The sequence below is a fragment of the Choloepus didactylus genome, chromosome 12 (assembly GCF_015220235.1).
Source record: "Choloepus didactylus isolate mChoDid1 chromosome 12, mChoDid1.pri, whole genome shotgun sequence".
Taxonomy (NCBI): Eukaryota; Metazoa; Chordata; class Mammalia; order Pilosa; family Megalonychidae; genus Choloepus; species Choloepus didactylus.
The window spans coordinates 86,327,006-86,350,756 of NC_051318.1; the positions used below are offsets into that span (position 1 = coordinate 86,327,006).

The 23,751-nt window shown below is 40.7% G+C and overlaps 1 long non-coding RNA gene across 8 annotated transcripts in view; it reads right to left on the reverse strand.

Annotated features, from left to right (window-relative positions):
- LOC119506949 overlaps window positions 1-23,751 on the reverse strand; it is a 233,622-nt gene that overhangs the window by 168,736 nt on the left and 41,135 nt on the right. For all 8 annotated transcript variants that reach the window (XR_005211074.1, XR_005211076.1, XR_005211075.1 and 5 more), the window contains one exon: window positions 15,420-15,567. This is a non-coding gene — a long non-coding RNA (uncharacterized LOC119506949). The remainder of the gene's footprint in view (window positions 1-15,419; window positions 15,568-23,751) is intronic.

Here is a 23,751-nt window from a genome sequence, read left to right on the forward strand (position 1 = left end):
AGTCTGTGATTTCTGACCTAGGAAAATGAATTTTACTGTTCTGTTTATTTCATGCTTAACCAAAGTATATATTTTAAAAATAATTTTCACTAGGATAATTGGGATGACGATTACAGCCAGTATGGGATAAGGATCCAATCTTACTGACTTTTCAAGAAGGCCTTAAGAATCTCTTAAACCTCTGGTATCTCCACCCAAGAGAGGACTTTGAATGGAATGGTTAATTAATAGCAACAATTTGATATAATATGTTTGTATTTTGAATGACTTTTTGACTCAGAAAAACTCCATCTCCACTGACTTTAGAATTCCACTTGTGGAAAGGGAATTAATTATTTCATTTTATTTTTATTGCATTACATTTGAGCCAGATGCATTACTCAGGCAAGTTGGAATTACGGATAAGTGACAATAAAATTTTATAGCAGATCTATCCCATAAAATTTTCTCATTGCTTATATTTCTCCGCTTGTGGTCCTCCCTTCTGATCATTTCCCTTTGGTTACTCTGACCCTTTAGAAAGCACTGGCACCTTCACTGGTGTAGACCATAAGGTTTGGCACATATCACTACATAGTGGGAAGATGTCAGCCACCCTTGACTACTGCCTTCTGGATTCTACTTGCAGACCATGAGTTACATACAACCGTTCAAAGGGGTATGGCAAGGCAATGATGAGAACAATGGATAGACTGGGTTACATAGAGTTGATAGAAAGATAGATGATGGATATAGATAGATGTAAATAGATACATAGATATGTGGATACATTGACAGATGAGAGATGATGGAAGATCAATGCTAGATGTAGATAGATTAGATACATAATAGGTGGTGGATCAATAGATAAATAGCTCAACAGATAGATACATAGACGATAGAAGATAGACCCATAGATCAATAGCTTGATACACGATAGATTAGATGATAGATGATAGATTGATAGATCAATAGCCCAATAGATAGACAGACAGGGAGAAAGCACAGGACTAGGAGTTAAAAGACCCAGGTATGAATTTTGCCTCTTCACTTACCTCAGCCAAGGAAGCACCTCTTTCCAGTCTCAGTTTCCTGAGAATAATATTGCATAGTGAGAGTTCCATAGGGTGCTTTGAAGAGGAAATGTGATAATATATTTGAAACTACCTTTAAGTTACAAGTTATAATTATGAAGTTATGGCTATTGTGGCATGACTGAAAATTTCCTTTTACATACAAGTTCACAGCCTTTCCCCTATCCCCCCGCAAAAAAAATCCTGATGTTGCTCAAGCTAACCCCCTACTCCCACCCTGCTTTTAAACAGAGGGAGTCTGTAGAGCTGGAGAGATGTCCCAAGAAATAGGGGTGGGTGGAGATGAGGGGCAGGGGGTGTCAGACACTGGGGCACTGGGTTTGGAAGTTGTCCTAAGTTAGAGCTGCAGAGAAAGAGCCTCCAGAGCAGCTTCAGGTGTGTGATGGAAACAGAGAGGAGAAATATCAGAGCTTTCATAAGTGATGCTCTGGATGATGGATTTAACTACCTTTCACAGGCCAAGAAATGCAGGTGAAAGATTTATTTCAAAATTCATTGGTTGCTGGAATTTGTTTCTTTTAACGGGACAGTATGAATAGGGACTGAACTGTAGACTAGTCAGGCTTTCAAGGGTGTATTACACATTGCCATTATTAATAGTTTGATAGTATTGCTCTTGAGCAGGACTAATTTTATGCAAATTTGAGGTTTTGGGTAATTTTTAGGTGTATACTAAAAACTGCCTATTTATAAAGATCACCTCATCATTTATGAAGGAAGAATCCCCCTCCACCCTGCCCCAAATCAGAATCGCCAGTTATTTGTATTTGTCAGACAAGAGTAGGGTACCATTTCCAGAGCATCATGATTCAAATATTATTAGTCCACAGATTTGCAATTTGGGGGGATTTGTGGGGATGTGGTGAGAGTATAGTTTAAAACAAAAAAAGGCATATTCAACCAAGGTATTGCTTTCATAAAACAAACTAAAAAGGATAAAACACACATCTTCTTGTCCATCAGCAAAATGTAGAAGACAGAGCCAGAAAGACCATCAAGGATAAAAAATGAAAAAATGGAAATGTTTTAAAGATTGAGAAGCCCTAAGTGTCAGGTTATCATGACAATAAACTGGTCCTGAAGTCTTTAAAACAAAAACTAAAGTTTAATGAAGAAAACAAAACATTGTTGAGAACCTTCTATGTGCCAAAAAAAATGCATTTTATATTTATTTTCTTTTTTAACACACACAATACCTTCCAAAAAAAAAGGTATAATGATCATTATTGTATAGAAACAAAGTTGACATTTATCCAAGATGGCACAGGTAGTAAGTGATAGGGGTAAGGTGTACCCCCTGGAGTTCTGGCTCCAGAGTCTGAGTTCTTATCCACTCTACCAAGCTGTCCTGTGTGAATGGCAGTGTCCAGACCAGCTAGTCACAAGATGTAAAAGCAAATTTTGGAACTTGAAAGTTTGCTGTGAGCCCCTCTGAGGCTCTGAGAAGTTAAGTGGCTTTTCCAGGAGCCCATAATTGGGGAACATCCTATAATCTTAATCCCCTGAGCCACATTCATTCCTCTTTCTACAAGTCAGGGAGGACAGGCCAATCATCCCTGGAAACCTGGCCCCATGACCCCTGAAAAAGGCAGGTTAACCTCCACTAACAATTTTGGGTCTTCTTTTTCTTTCTATCATCACTGCTGGTCTTTATACCTCTCTTCCTTGAGGCCTATATCAGACAAATATAGCAAAACTTATAGCATTTGCATATTAACCTTTTCATGGTTTCTGGGGAAGAACCCAGAAAAGTCACTCTGACCCATGAGCTGACTAACCAAGTCCACCTGATCAACTGTGTTCCAGTCACAAACAAAGGAGTTTCCCTCCTTGACTTAGTGTCACAGATACATCTGCTGCCAGCTTCGCTTTCCAGGGGTTGAATGACTCAGGCTTGACCAAGGTGTAGTGGAAAGAGTGAGGTTCTTGGAGGTAGAGACGGTGGTCTGAGCCCCACTGGTTTTGCCCCTGTGACTTTGGGCAAGTTGCTAAATGTCCTTAAGCTTTAGTTTCCTCATCTTTGAAATGGGAACATCAGTAGCAACATCTACACCCAATTTTGATGGTTGCATATAAAAGTGCTTTGTAAATTATACTATAGTAATGTTTATTATTAGCTTGTTCAAAGTCCAAGTAAACAGTCCTGTTTTCTTGTTTTATTTTGCATAGCTGTACTTTCTCCCATTCTCCAAGGATCAGCATTATTCCTAGAGTATTTTTTGAAGACATTTTTTGCATGTGAGACCCTAGGCATGATCTAAAATGATTCTCTGTATTTTATATTTATATTGAGATGATTACATGTAGGTGTGTACAGGAAAGCAGAGGTGACATAAACAACAGTTTATAAAATCAAATATTTCAAAATAAGAGATAAATCTAAATATTTCACTGTATCTATGACTCACAATATGGCTTATCCTAATAGAAGATAAACAAGAAAAAGAGAGAGGGAAAAGTTAAATGTCTTTGGCAAATACCATGTAAACTTGTCCTTCTGAAAGCATTTGCATGATCATTTAAAAGGAAATGAATAATATAATTCAAAAATATAAATAGATGATCATATTGGACTCAATGAGAGCAGATGTTTTAAGTTATGTAAAATCTTACCCCATCTGGTAAACAGTAAAAATGTCTCAACAACAACCCACAGATGAAATGTTGCCAATAAAGTGAGTATAGTGGAGCTTGGGTAGAATTCGATTTTACAGGATTACTTCATAAAATGCTTAAAGGCTATTAATGTACATTTAATAATTTCACCTCTTGCAGTGATCATCATTCCAAAAATTATTTTTCTGAAATTTTAGAAATTCCAGCAGACCAATGGCCTGATAAATTTCATCATGAATCACATCTGTTAAATTGAAGAGTTCATTTTTTCCCAGAGGACCTCGAATCTAGAAACCCATCCCAGAGTTGTGATATGTTTAAGTTAATTGAGACCTTTATCCCATCCCCAGTTTAATCAGGATGAGTGTCAATAAAATAGAATAAAATTAGAAATGAGCCAGTCTCCCACTGCTGCAGATCCCATTCTGTTTATGAAGAGTAGGTGGATCTATCACGAACATTTGGTGTATGTCAGTTTGCCTTATAGCTGGGTTTCATTGTGTGAACTATTTCCAGTCTTTTTAGCTACAAATAGGTGGCTACCAATATAAACTTGTTGTGTTATTTCAAGTTGAATTATTACCAGAAAACTTTTCGAAGTGCAATAGAGGTATCTCCAAACGGAGTTAAACTTTGGTCATTGTCCTCTCCAAAACTTGGGGTTGAAATTTGCTGTCCCCATAGCATTTCTTTCTCCTCTCTTTAACTGCTCTGTGGGAATGCAGCACAACTTTGCTTATTCATCCCAACTGGGGCAAAGGCCAGCAAAGGCATCCGGAGCTCAAAAAAAAATCTGTAAAAAGTACAATTAGTACTCTTGGGTATGTGCAAATTCCTGTAGAGCCAAAAAAGGATTTCTTACATTTATGAGGGGAAATCCTGGATGTGAAAAGGGGTAAAGTGAAGGGAGGAGGGTATAATTACAAGAACAAGCTATTGTGCTAGTCATTTTTCATAAAGTTTATTCTGTGAATTCAATTAAAGAGGTATGCATACTGGCACAAACACATGCCACCCCATTCCCCAAGGTTCTCTTTAGACTAGAAGTTTGTTTAGCAAAACCTTCTCAGAGATTGGTAGGAAGGAGTCCGTTAAAGCTAGCTAAGACAATAAACATGAAAACTTTGAATTCAGTATGCTTTTATTTTTCATGGTTTTTTAGTCTTACTCACTGAGTCTACAAATGTTCTGCAAATATTTCAACTGAAGAAAAAAAAATTAATATTCAATTGAAGTAAATAAGCCCTATTCTTATGAAGAGATATTTCAAGTCAACAATTTTCTATACTATCTTTGAAAACTGCAATATCACTTTCCTGCTTAAAGTCCTTCATTGGCTTCCCACTGCATTTAAAATGGAGCCCAACCTCCTTGTGTTTGGCTTTTAACGTCCTAGATGATCTGGCCCTGCCTACCTGCTAACTCTATCTCCTAACCCTCCTTCCCTTTACCACAGAATGACTTCTGAATGTTCCTAGAATTTGCCAAGCATTCTCCTCTTCAGAATTGCATTGATTCTACTTTCTGGAATGCTCTGCTCTGCCTGCCCCATCCGTCCTACCACCAGGGTGAAATTTCCTCATCCCCCAGGTCACCACTATAAAGACACCTGCTCCTCCAATCCCATCTAATGAAGACTCTCCCCTCCCCAGATACTCTCTGATCCCAGCACCCTGTGTGTTTGCTTTATGGGACTTATCATAATTAGTAAGTATTTTCTTTGTCGATGTTCCTGTTTATTGTCATTCGCCCACCACAGGAATGGAAATTCTGAGAGAAGAGAGACTACGTGTGGCTTGTTCCCTTTGTTTCCCTGGAATCTGGAACCATGCAATTAGAATATGCTCAGTCAATGTTCCTTGGATGTGCTACAGAGGGATAGAAACACCACTAGAATACAGAGAAGAATGTGCAAATGCTAAAACTGGGGACAAAAGCAAAATGGTATGGGAACAGAGTGGAGGACGTAATGATTTGAATTGGTCATGGAGAAGACTGAATGAAAGTCCAAGGTGAAATTAATTGGCATTGGGTCATGAAGGGTGATAAGGACATTAGGAACAAAGGCATGGAGTTGAGTGTAAGACAGTCTGCAGGAAGATGGAGAGCTTGGGGTGGATACCACAGGGGGTCTACGCAGTGGAAGTGAGACGGGAACTAAAGCTGGAAAGGTGGGATGGGAGCTAGGGTGGAGAGTACAGACACCCTTCTGAGATGTTCAGATTGAGCCAGGGAATCCGTGGCCTCAGCAGAGAAAGTGATCACATGGATGTCCGTACTCTAAAAGGTCCAGAGTAAAGGAAAGCCAGCAGAAAACCAGGCAGGCCCAATTTGCTTTGATGCCTTGATGAAACTCTTTTCACATCTTTTATTCTCTGTTTGCCCAGCATCTTGGGCTCTTGATTGAATCAACCCTAGAGAGATACTGCTTCTATCAACTGTGGGTCAAAAATGAAATCTTCCAATTCATCTTTCAGTGCATTTCATTACAAGTAGTTACTTTTTCTGTTTCCCCAATTCTCAAAGGCACTGACCAGTGGTAAAGGAAGAAAAGTAAGGACTTGGGTATTTGAGGTTTATGTTTCTAAGTAGTGCTTTTAAACTCATTTCCGGTTTTATCAAGAGAAGAAATCAAGCAATTTTTCACAGGGTGAAGATAATGGCTTATGCTTGTGGCAGTCAAAGTATCTGCACCGCACCCTCTTTATTTGGCTTTACCGCTGACTACTGCAGCCCTAAACCCCTGCCAGACAAAAGGTGATGCAGTCAGCGGACAGTTTTACCAAGATAAGAATAAAGGTGAAAATAAGTCTTCATGCCCTAGGCACATCTGTTTTACACTATGATAGCAGGAAACCCATCTATTAGCTTCTTAGAAAGCTGTTTCTAGTCGACGTAAGGGAAAGAGATTTCAAGTCATCAAAAGTAACACTAAAAATTCCCCTGAGTAAGACCTATAACCTTTAGGTCTTAGCTAGCAGTTTACCTCTTTAATGCTACATTATTCAGCATTTTTTCTGTGGGGAGCTTTGATGCCCCTGCCTCTCACGATGAAGTTTGGCACTCATTTTGCTCATTTGTCACAAGGGCTCTTGTAACTTGATCAAGCTGCAACACTAGGAGCTGGTCTCGATGCAATTACCTGATTTTTTGTTATTCTGAACATAACTGCCTTTAACCACAAAAATAATACTAAAATACATAGTAACTTCTGCATTATTTATACGTGGCTTTTCTAGCCCTGCATAGGAATTAAAATATGCAGATTGATCCAAAATCCTGTGGGGAGTGAGAGGGTGAGAGGGGAGTTGGGAGGGAGACAGAGCAACTCCTTAAGTACATCTCTCCTGACCCTCAAGTTTGGGGACATGCTCTTCTATAAACTCCTAGATCCTCTGAACTTCAGGCGAGGAGAGCCGGTGTCACATGCCTTCAGATTTTCCATTTTTGTGTGATCTTCCACCCTAGCAGTAAGCTTGTATCTTCTTCTCTATGTATCTGTAGTTACAATCTAGTAATAGCAGACACTCAATAAATACTTAAGAATGAATGGTTTGAGTAAAAAAAATTTGAAATTCATCAACTTTATAATAGTATCGGTTTTGTCAAGACTCCAAGTTATATCAATATGCCAGGTTTACTTAGAAATACAGAGAAAATATTCATGCTTGCCAACACAATTCTGATCGTATCATTCCCCTACTTGAAAACTTTCAGTGGCTTTGCATTGCATTTAGAGTAAATCCAAATGTCTCCTGATGGCAGCCAAGTTCCTGCCTGGTCAGATCCTCTGCCTGTAATGTACTGTTCCTACCTTCTCCCCTGCACAGTCTGCACACTCTGGTATGTTTTTAGTTCTTAGAACACTCTAGACCTTTCCCACCTCAGTGCCCACTGCTCTTTGGCTTGGAAGGCTCTCACCTTCCCCACTCCCATCTTTTCAGGGCTAAACTCTTTTATTTTAGGTCTCAGTGTAGATGTCGCTTTTTCACTGAGACCTTTTCTGATTACCTAAATTATATTGTTGCATGATTATTTGCTTGCTTTACCATCTCAGCCCCTTTTTTGTTTCCTCCATGGGCCTTACATACAAATTTCTAATCATTTTATCTATATATGCCGTTACTTGGGTGTGTATGTGCTCACGTGTGTTTTCTGTCTCCCTGCTCCATGCAGGCAGGGCTCCCTTCTGTCTTGTACACCACTGCATCCCCAGCAACTAGCATTGTGCCTGGAACGTGGCAGACATTCAATAAATATCCATTGACATTACATTTGAAGAACTAGTGCCAGGCAACTAGAACCCTGGTGCTTCTTCTAAAACTCCATCTCTGGGGAACATTTTTAAGCATAATTGTTTTAAAGCATCCTCTGACCCATGTTTTCCAGACAATTTCTTGGAGCAATGAGTCATTAACATCTCTAGCACAAGGGTCAAGTGACTATCTACTTGGACAGTTGAGCCATTTAAGTGCAATCCATTTGCAAGTACAATTGCGGGTCATTTTGGTGAGTATAAAATTGCATGTACTTAAAGGGAACGCTCCCTTTTGGAAATGTGGCTCATTAGTAACGTTGAGGAGTAATGGAGTGTGATCAGGACATCAGTGCTTTCCCCAGAAGCAATGGTGCCTTGGGGCTGCTGTCTAATAACTAATCTCAACTCGCAAGCACCACAACTCCACAGCCTCACACCTCAGATCCTGCAAGATCCTGCCTGAGGGAAACAACCATATGGCTGGCTTCTGGCCTACCTTATTGCACAGAACCACAGATCTTTCTTTCAGCTTCTGAAGTGTATCATTGCTTATTTAGCTAACAAAGAACAATCTAAGGACCATGCCCATGGGCTCTTCGATGCCAAATGCATGCTCTCAGCTGTCAAAAAAGAGAAAAAAAAAAAGATCTCCCTGTTATTTACAGATCTCCCAGCACCTTATACATTCATGTCTCCATTTTGTATAAGTTGATAAATTTGCTTAGGGTTCATTTTCACTTTGCAACAGTTGCTTTGCTTGTTTAAAATTCTCGGAGGTGCATAGCATATGGAGATGAAATGCCCCTAGGAAATTTAACTAGAAAGGCAATGGATTTGTCTGCCACTTTTTATCAAAAACCTCAGTTTCCGTTCCTGGTTCTGTAAATCTTGCTTTGAGAAGTGCAACAAAGGTCAGCTGAAATTCAAGTCTCATCAAGTTGCCCCTAATTGTCAGGAAAGCGTACTTCAGATTTTGAACAAACTAAGAAGTGTTTGGGCACCTTGAGTTGTTTGCAAGGTAGGTCATATTTGTTGACAGTGTGATAACTACATAAAGGTACGTCAGTTGCCCAACTGAAACTTTACTGAATTAATAGGTTTTTGAGTATCCTCAGTACTCTCAGAAAAGTTTGACGTTGCTAAAAACCACCTTGAACGGGCAGCCATGCGGGTTTTACAACAATATTATCAGCATTGATGGCAAATATTTCAAGGAAATACAAGGATTGGACACTCTGCTTAGGGAGGAAAGACATATACATAAAAAGTTAAAAGATAATATGAGGAAGAGGCTCATAAGTGAATTGGAGCACATCCATTCATTCTTTAAATTCGACAGTGGTATCCTGTTGCATCTAGAAAAATTCCAAACTCCTCACCAGGGCCCGTAAGAACCCACATGATTTGCCCACAGCCATATCTCTGACCTCTTGTCCTCCCACTCTTTCCTGACCTCACCATGCTAAGCTTCTTTCTGCCACAGGGCCTTTGCACTGGCTATTCTCTCTGCCTGGAAGTTTATAACCCCAGATAGTAGAAAACATTTCAGCTCAAATGATATGCCCCTTTCTTCACAACCACCAATCCTGTTTCATTTTCATCATAGTGTTTATCATAATCTGAAATTATCATTTGCCTACTTATTACCTGCCTCTCTACTCCAGAATGCAACCTCCAGGAGGGCAGGGAATTTTTCTATCTTATTTTCTGTGGTATATATAGAACCTAGCTCTGTTCATGTCTCACTGTGTTTGATGGATGTGTTGAATGAATACATTAATGATGAATAAAAGCAATAATAATAGAAACAAATACTTGCAGGTTTTACATATATTAAGGAACAGCATCAAACAGCACTGTGAGGAAGGAATAATATAGGTAAGAAAAAAACAAGACCTAGAGCAGCTCAGGGTAGAAGAGCCCCTAAGGGAAAAACCCATCCGAGGCACCCCTGGATAGCAGGCTGTAAAGAAAGGGTGAATTTAGAGACAGGGAGTCTTGGAAGAAGACATTTTCTGGAAGCAATAGGAGGAAGAAGTGATGCATTTGGCATGTTGGAGATCATATAAATTGACCAGAAGTTACAGAGGTTCAAGTGGGAATATAACGGGAAATGAGATCAGAGCATCTACTCTGTGGGGCCTCAAAAGCTAGGTTAAAAAAAATGACAGCATTGCTGGGGGTTACAAACATGGAGATAAAACCACACAAGAGCACGGAAATGCTTATCACAAGTATTAGAAACTGTTACCTCTGGACAGGGAGGTGGTGTGGGAGAGGAAGGTTCTAGAGCTTTCTGGAAGCTTTAGAAGCTTCTGGAAACTTCCTAGTGCTTATACAGGTGTCTTTTTTATAAATGTGCATGTGTGAGTTTGTGATATGTTTTAAATAGTACTCTGTTGTGTATGCCGTCTTTCTGAAAGATAAAGTCTTTGTTTTTGTTTTTAAAGACAATAAAATGAGCAGGTTAGGGCTGGGGACTCTGTTGTCAGACTGCCTGGGCTTAATTTCCAGCTCTGCCACTCGCAAACTGCCTGTTTTAGAGGCTGCTGCTTTATCCCTCTGAGCCTTAGTTCTCTTCCTGGTAAAGTGGGGAATAATTTACTACCAACCTCAAGGATTGTCGTGAGAATTAAATGAGACCATACAAGTAAACCATTTAGCAGAGTGCCTGGCAGAGAATAAACACTTGTTGTTGGGATCTCTTCATATTAATTCTGTGGGTCTGTGTATCCCAAATTGCATTCACCAAGCCACATCTTCACTAGGACGCCCCATCCACACACCCAAGGGAGTGCGTGTTATTGCCAAAAATGCACAGATGCCAGAGGAGATTCTGCTGATAAGAATCCATCCCGGAAACCTGCCTAATGGACCTTCCCTGGGTTTCAACAATATATGACAGAAGCTCCAGTGACTTAAGGTTTGAAAATTCATGTGCAGATATAGGGGCTTCAAAGTGAAGTATCCTCATAAGATAGATTCCTACAGAGCTACCTATCGGAGTCTCAACCTCAAACTGAGAAATTTGATGTGCCAATTATATTATTTAGTAAGTGCATAACAATTAAGAATTTCTTTGTATGTCCATGACATGCATACACCAATACTGCTTCTTTCAGCAACTGGGATTTTCTTACATTTAAAATATATATAGCACTTACTTTACGCCATGCCCTGTTTTGGCATTTTGTAGATATTAATTTATCTAATCCTCATAATTACTGTTCGAGCTATTTGGAGGTTTTTAGACAGGGGAGTCATAATCCCATTCAAAGCCCATGGCTATGTGGAAGGATCACCCAGGAAGCCATTAAAAATAGAGTCCTAAACCATACTAGTTAAATCAGAATCTCCAAGGATGGGACCAATTTTGTAATAAACTTCCTGGGTAATTATGGTGCAGCTATCCAGTAATGGGTCTGGGGGTTTGTACCCAGAAACAGTCAATATAGCCAAGGGGGTAGTAGGGAGAGATGCAAGGGGTGAGGAGTAGTTGGAAACATCTGACTATAATAGTTCAAGCACAAAGAGTGAGGAGCCAGACTCTAGTGACAATCTTAGCAATGCAATTGACACTTAGTATGAGTGTCAATTTTAGTTGTATATATATGCTGGTTTGAATGTATTATGTCTCCCCAAATGCCATGTTCTTCAATGCAGTCTTGTGGCGGCAGATGTATTAGTGTTGATTAGGTTGAAATCTTTGGATTAGGTTGTTGCTATGGAGATGTGACCCACTCAACTGTGGGTAATACCTTTGATTAGATTATTTCCAGGAGATGTGGCCCCGCCCATTCAGCATGGGTCTTGATTGGTTTACTGGAGCCCTATGAAGGCTCAGACAAAAGGAGCTCAGTGCTGCTGCAGCTTAGAGAGACATTTTGAAGATGACCATTGAAAGCTGACACTGACATTTTGGAGAATGCCATTTTGAAACGCAACCTGGGAGCAAGCAGATGCCAGCCATGTGCTTTCCCAGCTGATAGAGGTTTTCTGGATGCCAATGGACTCTCTCCAATGAAGATACCCTATTATTGATGCCTTACCTTGGATACTTTATGGCCTTAAGATTGTAACTTTGTAACCAAATAAACCCCCTCCATAAAAGCCAATCCATTTCTGGTGCTCGGCAAAACAGCAATATTAGCAAACCGAAACAATACATGTTACCAGAATAAAAATTTTTTAAAATAGAACTATGCAACACAAAGAGTGAACCCTAATATAAACTATGGACTACAGTAATTAGTACAATTATACTAACTTTGTTTCATTGATAGTGACAAAGTTACCACACTAATGCAAATGTTAATAATGGGGAAAACTGAGTGTAGGAGGTTGGTATATGGCAACTCTGTACTTTCTGTATGATTTTTCTGTAACCTACAATAGCTCTAATAATTTTTAAAAAGCATGAACCAGACAATGAATATTATAATGGGTTGGAAAGCAGAGGAAAGAGCCAGGTAAGGCTTTAAGTTCAAGCCTTAGGGGCTACATGAAGAAGCTAAATAATCCCAGAGAGGGGAAATGATTTTTTCTTTTTCAACAATTAAAATCAACATATACTAAATAAGTATTTTACTGAGGGGAAGCACTGCACTAGGAACCAGAAACACTCATAAAAGTGAGTGAGAAACCATTTATTGCCCCCAAGCTGTTCACAACTATTGGAGGAGAATATAGATGAAACAATTACATACGGTTTGGTAAAGACTGTAATTGGGGTGACTGGCTCCTATAGGAGGAATGTGGGAGCCAGATGGAGGGTTCCCTAGGAGTAATGCAGAGGAAGCGACTGTGGGCATTCAGGAGGTTTAGACTCAGGAAAATTTCTGTCTCTTAGCCTTCCAATCTATGCAGTGAGAGTGAAGGATGGGGGGACCGACCTCCAGTCCTGGTGCAAACAGGACCGAGAGACAGGTTCTTGTTCCTGTTTATTGTGCAGATACATGCAAGAGTCATGGACAATGTCCAGCGCCAGGGGTTTCCCTGCTCTTTGGTGATTCATCCCTAAGTACAGGTGAGATGATTTCGTTTTTGTTTTTCCCAATTTCTGTTCTCGCTGATATCTGTCCGCCGGTATCCAAAACCAGACAGAATTATCTTGATTTTTTATAAAGTACCAGACATCAGAGAACTCAAAGAAATTCTTTGAACTTCAGTGATATTTAGTCCAAGTCCTGCCACCTCCGGCCCTGTTGGATGGTGTGTTGGACATAGAGACAGGTCATGTTAAAATCAGAAGCGGGTCCTCCTTTAATGCTCGGCTGAGCCTTTTCCAGAATTGCTTTTGTATCTTCGCTGGTCTGTTTCTCAGGAGGACAGCACATGTGCTTATCTGCTGTAGGCTGCCAATTCATTTGGAAAGAGATAAAAGTCTTTGCACAAATAAGGTGGCCGCAGAGAGCAGGAGGAGAAGCAGAATTCCCCATTTCCCCCCCTTGCCTCTTGGTTCCTCAGGGGTGGAGATGATGCTGTGAAGCCCTCTAGGCAATTATTTCCCTTCCTGAATTGAGAAAGAAGATGAAATCTTGCTATGTCACAGTTCTTGTATAATCAGGCTTTGTTCTTCTGGAAGAGCTGACAGTCATTATCAGTCCATTTCTGAGTGCATTAGTTTCCTGTTGCTACTAAAACAAACTTAGTGGCTGAAAACAATACAAATCATTCTAGATGTCAGAAATCCAGACTGGGTCTTACGGGCTAATATCAAAGTGTCAACAGGTCTGCTGCTGATCTTTCTGGAAGTTCTGGGAAGAATCTGTTCCCTTGCCTTTTTCCAGCTTCTAGAAGCTGCCTGCATTCCTTGGTTCGTGGTCTCTTCCTCATCCTCAAAGCACATCACTCCAAACACTGCCTCCCTTGCACATCTCTTTGTCTGATCTTGACCCTCCTGCCTTTCCCTTATAAGGATGCTTGTGATTACAATGGGCCCACCTAGATAATCCAGGATAATCCCCCCATTTCAAGGTCCTTAACTTAATCATGTCTGGGAAGTCCTTTTGCCATGGAAGGTAACAGGTCAGTAGGTTCCAGGCATTAGGGCATGGGAACCTTTATGTGGGAGGCTGGGGGTCATTGTCCACCACACTGATTAAGGAGCTATGCACAGTTTTTGGCTCTCTTGAACCAAAGTCCACGCCACAAAAATATATCTTCAGATGGGAAAGAGCACACAGCTCAGATGCTTTCCTATTAGCCATCTCCCAACAACATCTTAGACTCCAGCTTACACGGGCTTTAGAACCAGACTCCTAGCAACCATCAAATGAGTTTAAAGGAGAAAGGCTGATACAATTAACAATGCACTGAAATAAATCATGCCTTTGCACCATTAACTTCAGTGTAAGATTCTCATGTCTCCAGCAGAGCTTTGCACACTGCCTTGTACATAGTAGGTTTGCAGTGGCTTTAATCAACACTCACTGAAAGAGTGAACTAGCCTGTTTTAAAAATAGGTGCAATTTTACATGCCAGTATGCTTGCATAGCAGCCTCAAAATCAATAACAAAATAAAAGGGTTGTAGTCAGAAAGCAAGGACTTAACACTCATTTGTGGTTACTACTGGAAAAGTGGGAATTTCAACTTGGTTCCCCAAACTGCTTAGAAAACAAAAGCAAACAAACAAAATGTATATTTATAACAAGTTCCCACTCTTTAATGTATTTATTGCCAGCATATTTTCCTAGGCATTTACTTGGGTGCTTGATATATTACAAGTGAAGGTAAAATATTTTAAGGCAACTGGACCCCACTTTCCTTTCACAGTAAAGACAGCCTGTGAAACTAGACTAGAAACAAGTATTCACTGGATGTTACTAAAACAGATGTTTTATCTTTTGCCTGCCACCTCCTACCACTTTCGCCCAAAATAAACATGGCAAATTCACCTTGTTCATTTTGTTTCATTTTCTATGAAAACAAAATCCCATTCATATTCTCCAGTTTCTTTGAGTTAGTCATCAATCTGCATATAGATAATAGTAAACTCATCCCCCCATTTATTTATTTAGTTCTTATTCCCACAAATCAACGATAATAATAAAAAATTAAGGCTCAAATTTTCCCCAACCCCTCCAACTCATACCAAATAAGGAAAGTAGTAGTCCTTCTCACACCACCAAAAGCTTCTTGGTCTAAAAATCTGTTAGTTCTGGAACCTTAAGAAAAAAGTCATTTTCTTCTGCACTTTATAAATGAACAGTTTGCAATAGATTCTCTTTCTGAGCGTGAAAGACTAGGAAACGAAAACAAATGCCTATTTGTTCTCTTTGTTGAAAAAAGTCTAATGTTAGAAGAAGAAACTTTGGTTTCCACAGAAAATATTGGCTTCCCCATTAGCCATCTGCTAGATGGTGGGAACTTTCCGTGTGGTTTTCTCAGCTGGAACATTTGGAAAATGAATACATTGTTGCAAAAACTCACATGGTTGGCCATAATGTTTGCAATAATGTTGTTGACTTACCAGATGTCCTGGAAATTCCTGGGGTGGAAGTATTTCCAGTCCTTCCAAACTCCTCTGTTTTGCCACAGAACCATGGTCAGTATCTATGACTCTAGCTCTTTCTTACGGTTTACAATGGATTTTCTCATTCAGTCAGTCATTCTGTAGGCTGAAACAAGATGGAGATAGATATCATTGAACTGCTTCACATTATCCCAAACTCTAAACTGATCGCCGGTGCATAACAAACCTATTATTTGCCATTTTTAAATAATTCGTCCTCTAACCCCAACTATATACACCTCTCTGTATGTAAGATTAAATAGCATGACCTTCATTGTGCTTATCTCCAGCTGGTAGAGAAGCAACAAAATCTGACAGTTGAATGCTTCGCTCACTCATTATGCTGAAGGAGTTTGTCTGAAATGTGAATAACCTCTGTTTTCAGTACCAGCCTTTCCTTTTGAAATTGGATTAATGAAGTGATGAATAAAGTGAAAACTCCTCTACACTTTGGCATGAAAATAGATTAGACTTCTCTTGCAAATGGAATTATCTCTTACCAGTCTGCTTCTCTACATGCTTGCCCTTCATTTAAAGCAACAGATTTCTCCGATCAGAGTGAGGACTTGTTCAAAATGGAAATAGTTTTAATACTCCATAGAATTCTAACAGCTGCTTCAATCCCACGTGGGAATATGTACCTGTCAAACTACACTTTGTGATTCATTGGTATCTTTTCCTTATATCCAAAGGAGATAGCATAAATGTTTACATCCCCAAATATTTTTAAAGGACAACTTAATTTGTATTTGGAACTCCTCCTCCACCACCCATAGTGTCCAAGTCAAGGGGTGGGCTCTCTGGTCCTATGTCACCCATCCCCACTACCTTCCACTCACTTGTCCATCCTCCTCCTTGGTGCTCTGCCATCAGCCCACAGTCGCTAGTGCGATGACCCTGTCCCACTGACCCCTTCAAGTCTAGAGGCACTTGCTGCTCTTGAGAGCATAGAGATACCTGATGAGCTGGCTATAGCATGTCCTCTTAGGTAATCCTGCAGTCATCCCCTCCCCAGGTTTTTCCGCTTGCAGGGGTCTCCATTTAGAAAGTGGTCTAAGTCAGTTTTGCACCTCAATCACACACCCTTCTGAGGTGCTCCCCAGTGCTCCTTTTGGCAACAAAGCCAGGGCCTTTGTCCCTGTCCCTGGGCCCACTGAGGTCTCAGTCCTCACCAACTTCCTCTTTACTCCTCTTTTCTCCATCTCGATCTGGAAGGCATCCCCCCATCTCAGGACAACCTCCTTCCAGGGACCAGGTTTTGAGGACCTAAACTCATGGATATCTTTTTCCCTTGCTCTGTCATTAACCTGAGGCAAAAACTATAAAGCCAACTATCTGTTTGGAGGCAGGGATGCAGGCATGCAAAAAAGGAGACACAGGGAGGAGGAATTAAAACACATCTGGTGATAAATCAAAGCTATTATCCCACCATGTGACTATAAATCAGAACAGAGAACCAACAGATGAGAAGACACAAGTGGAGGTTGGAGCACTGGTAAGTGTATCAGCAGTTCCCTGACGTTTGAGGAACTGTGCTCCAACCACCTTTCATAGAGGTCAGAATCCTTACCACCTAGCTTCACAGTCCTCTTTGCATCTGTGCAAGTAAACCCAGGCCTCATATCCCTAACTTTGAATTTGATAAGAATCCCCAGGAGTTGTTCAATCTATGATTAAATGAATGAATAAATACGAATTGATGGCAGAAAAGATACTAACCACCGTATCACTGAATACCATACGTTGTTCCGAAAGAAAGTTTTGTTTGTTAACTAAAGCACCCTCTACTTTGGAAATATCTGCATTAGAAAGGAAAATCATGGAAACACAGGGCTGAAGGGCCTTCAGAAATATTAACCCAATTGTTCTCAATCTTGACTGCACACATCAGTCACCTGGGAGATGTCCAAAATATACAGATGCCTGGATCCACCTCAGACTAATTGAATTAGGATTTCTGCAGGTGAGCCCTGACCACTGGTTTTTTTTTAAGAAGTTCCCTAGGTGATTCTGATGCACACCAGAGGCTGAGAATCACCATTCTCTCATCTACCGCTCACATTCCACAATGGAGAAATGAATGCAGGTATGTTAAGATTATCCAAGAAGCATCATCATAAATAAACAAAGCAAGAGTTTTAAACAAATTCTCCTGACCGACCCTCCATTACACATTCTTTCCACTCTACTCCACTGAATCTCAACACTTAAAGCACATTTTATAGTGTCCAGAAAAGATTCTGTTCCAGTTTCTTTCACTATTAAAGAGAACATGTTTGAATCATATCAGATTTTATGCGCATGTTTTACCCACTAAAAAGTTATGAGTTTTGCTCTCATTTCCCGAAAGAATCCCTGTCCAGCTCCCTAACCCCACTCCATCCGTGTGTTTGATAAATGTTAAACAACACCTTTATGAGATGGCATCCCATTCTCGAGTGACATTTAAAAGCTCTGAGGTTTAATTGCCCTAGATAGCCATCGATCATTGCCGGATACCCCTGGGACAGTGGACTTTGAGGTGTGTCATCCATCTCGGGGTGAGACCGCGGCTGGCTGCCTTTCTCTCTTCATCACCGGGTGATGGGGCCAGTGGAGATGGGCTGCTGCACTTTGAAAGTGCCTCCCATCCTCTCACCTGCTCTGCGTGACTACTGAACTGAGCCGTGTTGTGACAGTCTGCCTGCTCTTCCCTGTGCAGATTAATGAACACAGCTTTAGCTGTTAATTCAAAGCTAGTCAAGCTTAGATCCAACAATTAGAGACCAATTTTCATATTCAGCTCGAGTGTTTGTGCGTGGAAGGGTGTGGGAGAGGAGTGCAATTTGCCGTGATGCTTTATGTCTAGGGTGAACATGAAGAAGGAAGAGCAAGAGATACCGAAGACAGTATCTAAAGTGCTCACTGATCTGGCTACAATATAAATGTTCAAGCCTCAACATCTCTGCGTGCTGCAACAATGTGACCCTGGGGGGTTGAGCTTCCTGTCCAGCTCGGTCTTGCTCTACTGCAATCCATCAAAAATAACAAGCTCAGGGCAGACCCCCATGCACTTCTGGCTTCCAGAAGGGTCAGCAGCCCAGTCTGTGTTTTGAAGGAGCTCTAGAATCAGAGCCCTAACTCACCCCCTTCTCCTGTCCCCCCTCCACAATCAGAAATGAAATGTTTCATAGGAAGCGACCTCATATGCTACATTTCAGGAACATCCAGGGCAACGGAAACTTACTATTTAATTCTCAACCCTGAAATGTCCTCCATGATTAAGCAAGGGCTGCAAATGCCCTGTCTTGCATGCAAAAGCTGTCTATGGACCTCAGCTGCCAAGCACTGTCAAAATGCACTCCCACCGGAATCTGTTTTTACATAAAGGGGAAAACATGTCCGGTCAGCAGGTCCTGCCTCTGCTTGCTGATGTTAGAGATGGTTCAGAGGAGGAGCACATACCCAAGTTATATTCCACCTTTGCTCTGGGATTAGACATCTCTTCCTAGTCTTTTTCACTGATGTTCTTTTCAGCTCGTGGTCCAGGTTGGAGCACAATGCACAGCAGCTGGTAGTAACTGGTCCCATTGATAACATTTGCTACTTTCCTTATGTAATTTCATTGTATTCTACCTTAGTATTTAGCAATTGTCTTAAGTGTCAGAATAGCTCAGCCATTGTAGAAAAAAAACAAAGAAAGGACTTGTTATCCTTGTTTGAGCAGTGCACCCCTGGGGATCATGGTGGAAATGGCAGTGGTCTTTTTCTGTTTGAACATCCCCACCTGGCAGGTGAGACCCAGGCAAAGGGTCAGAGGCAGCATGTATAATAATTGTTTTTCTGGATATCTCTTCTGCTCAAATTTTATAAGTCTCTGATTTTTGCTTTTAAAGAGAGTCCTATTACTTACCTATCAACCAGTGATTAAAAAGACCCAACTTACAGAATTGATGTTATGGATAAATGAGATGATCCATGTAAAAGCACTCTAGAATGGAGTTTACCATGTAGGTAGAACTTAATAAACAATATAGTGGAAAATAGGTCAAGAATGGTTCCTGTCTTCCTGGATGTTTCTGTCCAAATAGGGACACATACAATAAACAGTGGAACAAATAAATAAATGGTTATAGATTAAGGGCTATGGCAAAAGGAAAAGATACTTTACTAGAGAATAATTGGGGATGAGGTGGCTGCTTTGGATGGGGGGGTCAGGGACAGCTGCTCTGAGGAGGTGACATTTAAGCTGAGACCAGAGAAGGAGCAGCCAGCAGACTGGGGGCTGGCACTGCATGCCCAATGAGCAGGAACCCCAGAGCCCCAGGAATCTGCATTTTAATAAGATCTTTGATGTTCTCTTTGCACATTTGAGGTTAAGAAGCACTGGTTTAGGAATCCACTGTAATGTTTAGGTGGCACAGCAGTGTGCTCTGCTTTACATTTTTAACAGGGTCATTCTGGATGCAATGGTGGCAATGGATTGGGGAGAGGAGATTGTGTTTTTATTGATACTTTATTACTACTTAAAGTCACATGCCTTGATTTCTGCTCCTTTCAAATCTGGGTCCTGCTGTAGTCTGGCCAGTTTTTCACCTGAAGCCCAGCCTGGTGGCCACAGCCCCACTTTCTATTTACCCATTGAGCGGTGCCACCGCCTGTCTGCCTTGTCCCTCAAATGTCACCTGCTCCTGGGATCCTCAGATACAAGCTCTGCCCACCCATCAGTAAGCTCCACCCTCTTACATCTGTCAGACCACTCAGGCTGGAGACAGCACCTGCATTCCCTATTGCATCCTGCTCTTTTCATCCCAGCCTCTGCCTCAGAGATGTTTCTTGCCTTGTTCATTGGTTCCAACTGCAGGTACAATCCATGCCCCAGGAATTCAGGGACCAAGGAAAAATAAGCACTCCTTGTGACTTTACTTAGGTCCAAAGGTAAGAAAGGAGTTCATAAGTAAATGCCAACCCTCTTCATATAAAATATAAAACTTTTTAATCAATTGCTGGGAGGGGGGGCGTTAATGAGCTAATCACTTTTAATTCAGTATTTGACAGTAATTGCAGCAGAATTACATTTGACAAGATGGGAACCTCTGTGGGTTTTTAGCAGGCAAACGAGGTAACGGAATGGCTCCCTCCAAAGAACTGAAATACAGTCAAAGGAGACTTCATGCCCATTGTTGAGTCTGAGTGACAGGACTACCAAGAGCAACCCCCAAAGATGGATGATCCTGGTTGCGAGGAATAAGTAAAATACAAGATTTCCCTGTGCTTAGTGCAGAACAGTCTAAATGTCAGGGCTGATGGAGCACCCAGGTTGTTGAGGATGGTTGGAGATCTTGCTCAGTTAAAGCTGTCAAGGAGGCTGGAAGCCAAGGGGGGAAAGGGCCTTGCTTATGGAGTTCTAGTAGAAGTTAACAGGTAACTTTTGCAGTGACCCTATGACTAGATATAATCCCTCTCCCATGAGACAATGATGCGGTGAAGATTTTTTTTTTTTTAATTCTCTTTGTGCTTTGGAGACGAAGAGCAGTTTGCACTGCTGCTCAGCATCCTGTTCTCGGAATGGCATTGTAAAACCCAAGCCTTGTATCAGCAGGGTTCACTCAGACCCATGAAATGAGGGCAGCGTTAAAAGAATGGTGTTTATCTGGGGGACACAGGAGGGATGGTGAGGATATTTAAGGGTTTGATCAGCTCACACGGCATGATATCCCAGGGCTGCCTTGGGGAGATGTGAGTTCTGCAGCTAGGAGCACCATAGAGGCATGGCTCCAAAATCGTTTTCATTATGCACTTTCTTGAAACCCTCTGAAGCAGCTCACCTCTCTCTCCTTAAATGGCAAGGTCATCACCTTTATTTCTGCTCTCAACCTAGCTTTAATGGATTTTCTGAGCTTTCAGCTTTGAAGCCACATAGAAAGAACAACCACAACTGAGGACCAGAGCTGTTACTCAGATCAGATGTCATCCGTCCCCAGGGTCAACTTTAAACTGCAGAATGATGCTAAAATTCGGGGGATTTAAAGCCAAGCAAACAGAGTTCTGTATATCTTCAATGGGCTCTAAAAGAAGCTTCAGGAAAAAGACTCTTTTGTCTCAGTGTAACACTGTACCTTTTATGGAACAAGAGAAGGAAGTCAAAACACCATTTTTATATGATGTTTTGGGGGAAAAGACTGCAAAAAGAAAGAAAAATAACCAGCAAAATACTCACATCATTGTATATGGAAAAGGAATATTTGGCTACAAAGTTCACATTTGACAGATAATGTGACAATAAAAGGGGTAGAAAAAACACAAATTAAGATGCAACAAAAAGTTCATACTCTCCATGCACAGAAAAATAAATGATTGTCCTTAAATTGATCAGCTTTCCTGCTGGGGGAAGAGTTGCAAATGATTAATGGATGCATGATGCTTTTCCCTTTAGATATACGTTGAACCTTAGCAAGGACATCAATCTGAGTCACTTTTTAAAAAGAATAAATATTTATACTTTATAATGTCTTATAAATGTTTTATAAACATTTTAAATGTACTAATGCTTTACATTCTGTAGGAAGTTAAATGTGCTTTTAAGATTAATTCAACACCAAGTGATAGATTGGCGGTAGAGAATGAGGGATTCTATGTATTTAGTATTAAGAAAAAATGCTCTAAATATTGGAATTCATTTGAGAGAGTTAAACCTAATGATGGTGTCAGACTGAAGAACATTGGGGGAAGAGCCAGGGCTAGGATATCACAGCCACAAACCACCAGGCGAGTTCTCGAGTTCTCAATTTCTCACCACTAAAACCTAGAAGACCTGCCACCAATCAAGCAACAGAAAGATACAGTACAGATTAAAATAGTGTTAAAATAGAATCAGATTATATGAATAAATGTAATTCTCCAAACTGCTCATGAAAATCAGGTGGGAAAATCAGGATGTTGCCTATAGCTTCTATAGCTTGAAGCCGCTGCTTCTTTCTCAGGCTGAGTCAGCATATTTCTAGACCAATGATTAAGTACAAGGCCCCCATTGTAAGGCCAAAGAATTTGGAGGATCACCGTGTGTATAGTTGTACTGTTGGCTAAATGAGAAACCTAGCAAGCATGTGTGGGCTCCGAGGGCTCTAGAGGTGTCTGTCCTCACTGACTAGGAATCACTGATGTAGACCGGAAGCTTCACCAGGGCAGGAACTGTGCCTTCTCCATCACTGTTTCGCCAGAGCCTCCCATGGTGCCTACTACACAATGAGTGCTCAAAAAACATTCATTGAACTAATTAAGGAATTGTGAGGCCTCCAAATCTCTACCAATTTCTATCTCTTGTGGGAATACAAAAAAGATCAGAGTGGAAAGCCCTTCATAATGAAGCTTCATATCTCAGAACATCTGGGACCAAGAACTTTGCCTGCCTGAACTGAGACCAAATTGATTACTCTTCTTTGCATCTTTCCTTGTGTTTATACAATGATAGACTCATGGGAGGGGTAAAATAAATTACATTCATTGAACAAATACATGTATCTTCTTTTAGGGTCCTTAAGAGAATTTAGATTCATCAGTTGTGAGGGAAATTTTTATAGTGGGTCTCTTCTACATTTTTTTAAATAAATGGGCACTCAAAAGAATCTATTAATTATATCTAAGCTATACGAATGTCACATTAATTCACATGATTCATAGTTTATGAGAAAGCTATTTTAAGATTCTTAAGTGTCTTAACATGTTTTAATTTTATCAATTACTTATTAATTCAATAGAAATGAAGGTGCACAAAAGGTCAAAGTTTTTCCCATCATATCTAGCACATGATTTCCCCTTTTCTATGGCGCTGTCAGCCAGAGTTAGAGGTAGAACCATATCTCGGGATTTCTAATGATCTTCCCAGCACCTCCCTAGTCATGTATCAAAGTCCTGACCAATGGAAGGTGAGTAGAAGTGTGTGGCCAACTTCTGAGTTAATATCATAAAAATGAAGCCACCTACCCTTTTCTCTCTTTCGTCTTCCCATTGGAGAGCTTGTGGACTTGGCAGTGACCCATTTCAACTAGGCAGACACGGACTACGCTCCGAGGGATAGTAGTTCATGTCTACGTGATAGAGCCACAATATGGAAGGAACCAGGGTCTCTGATGCTGCCTTGGGCAGAGCCTTCCTGACAATCCTGAACTCCTTACCTCCAGACTGTTAAATGAGAAAGAAATGAACGTCTACCTTGTTCAAGTCCCTGTATTTATGTTTTGCTTATTTGTTTCAGTAGCTGAGCTCATACTTAAATAGTATGCTTTTTATTCTAAGGTTCTGTGATTTCATT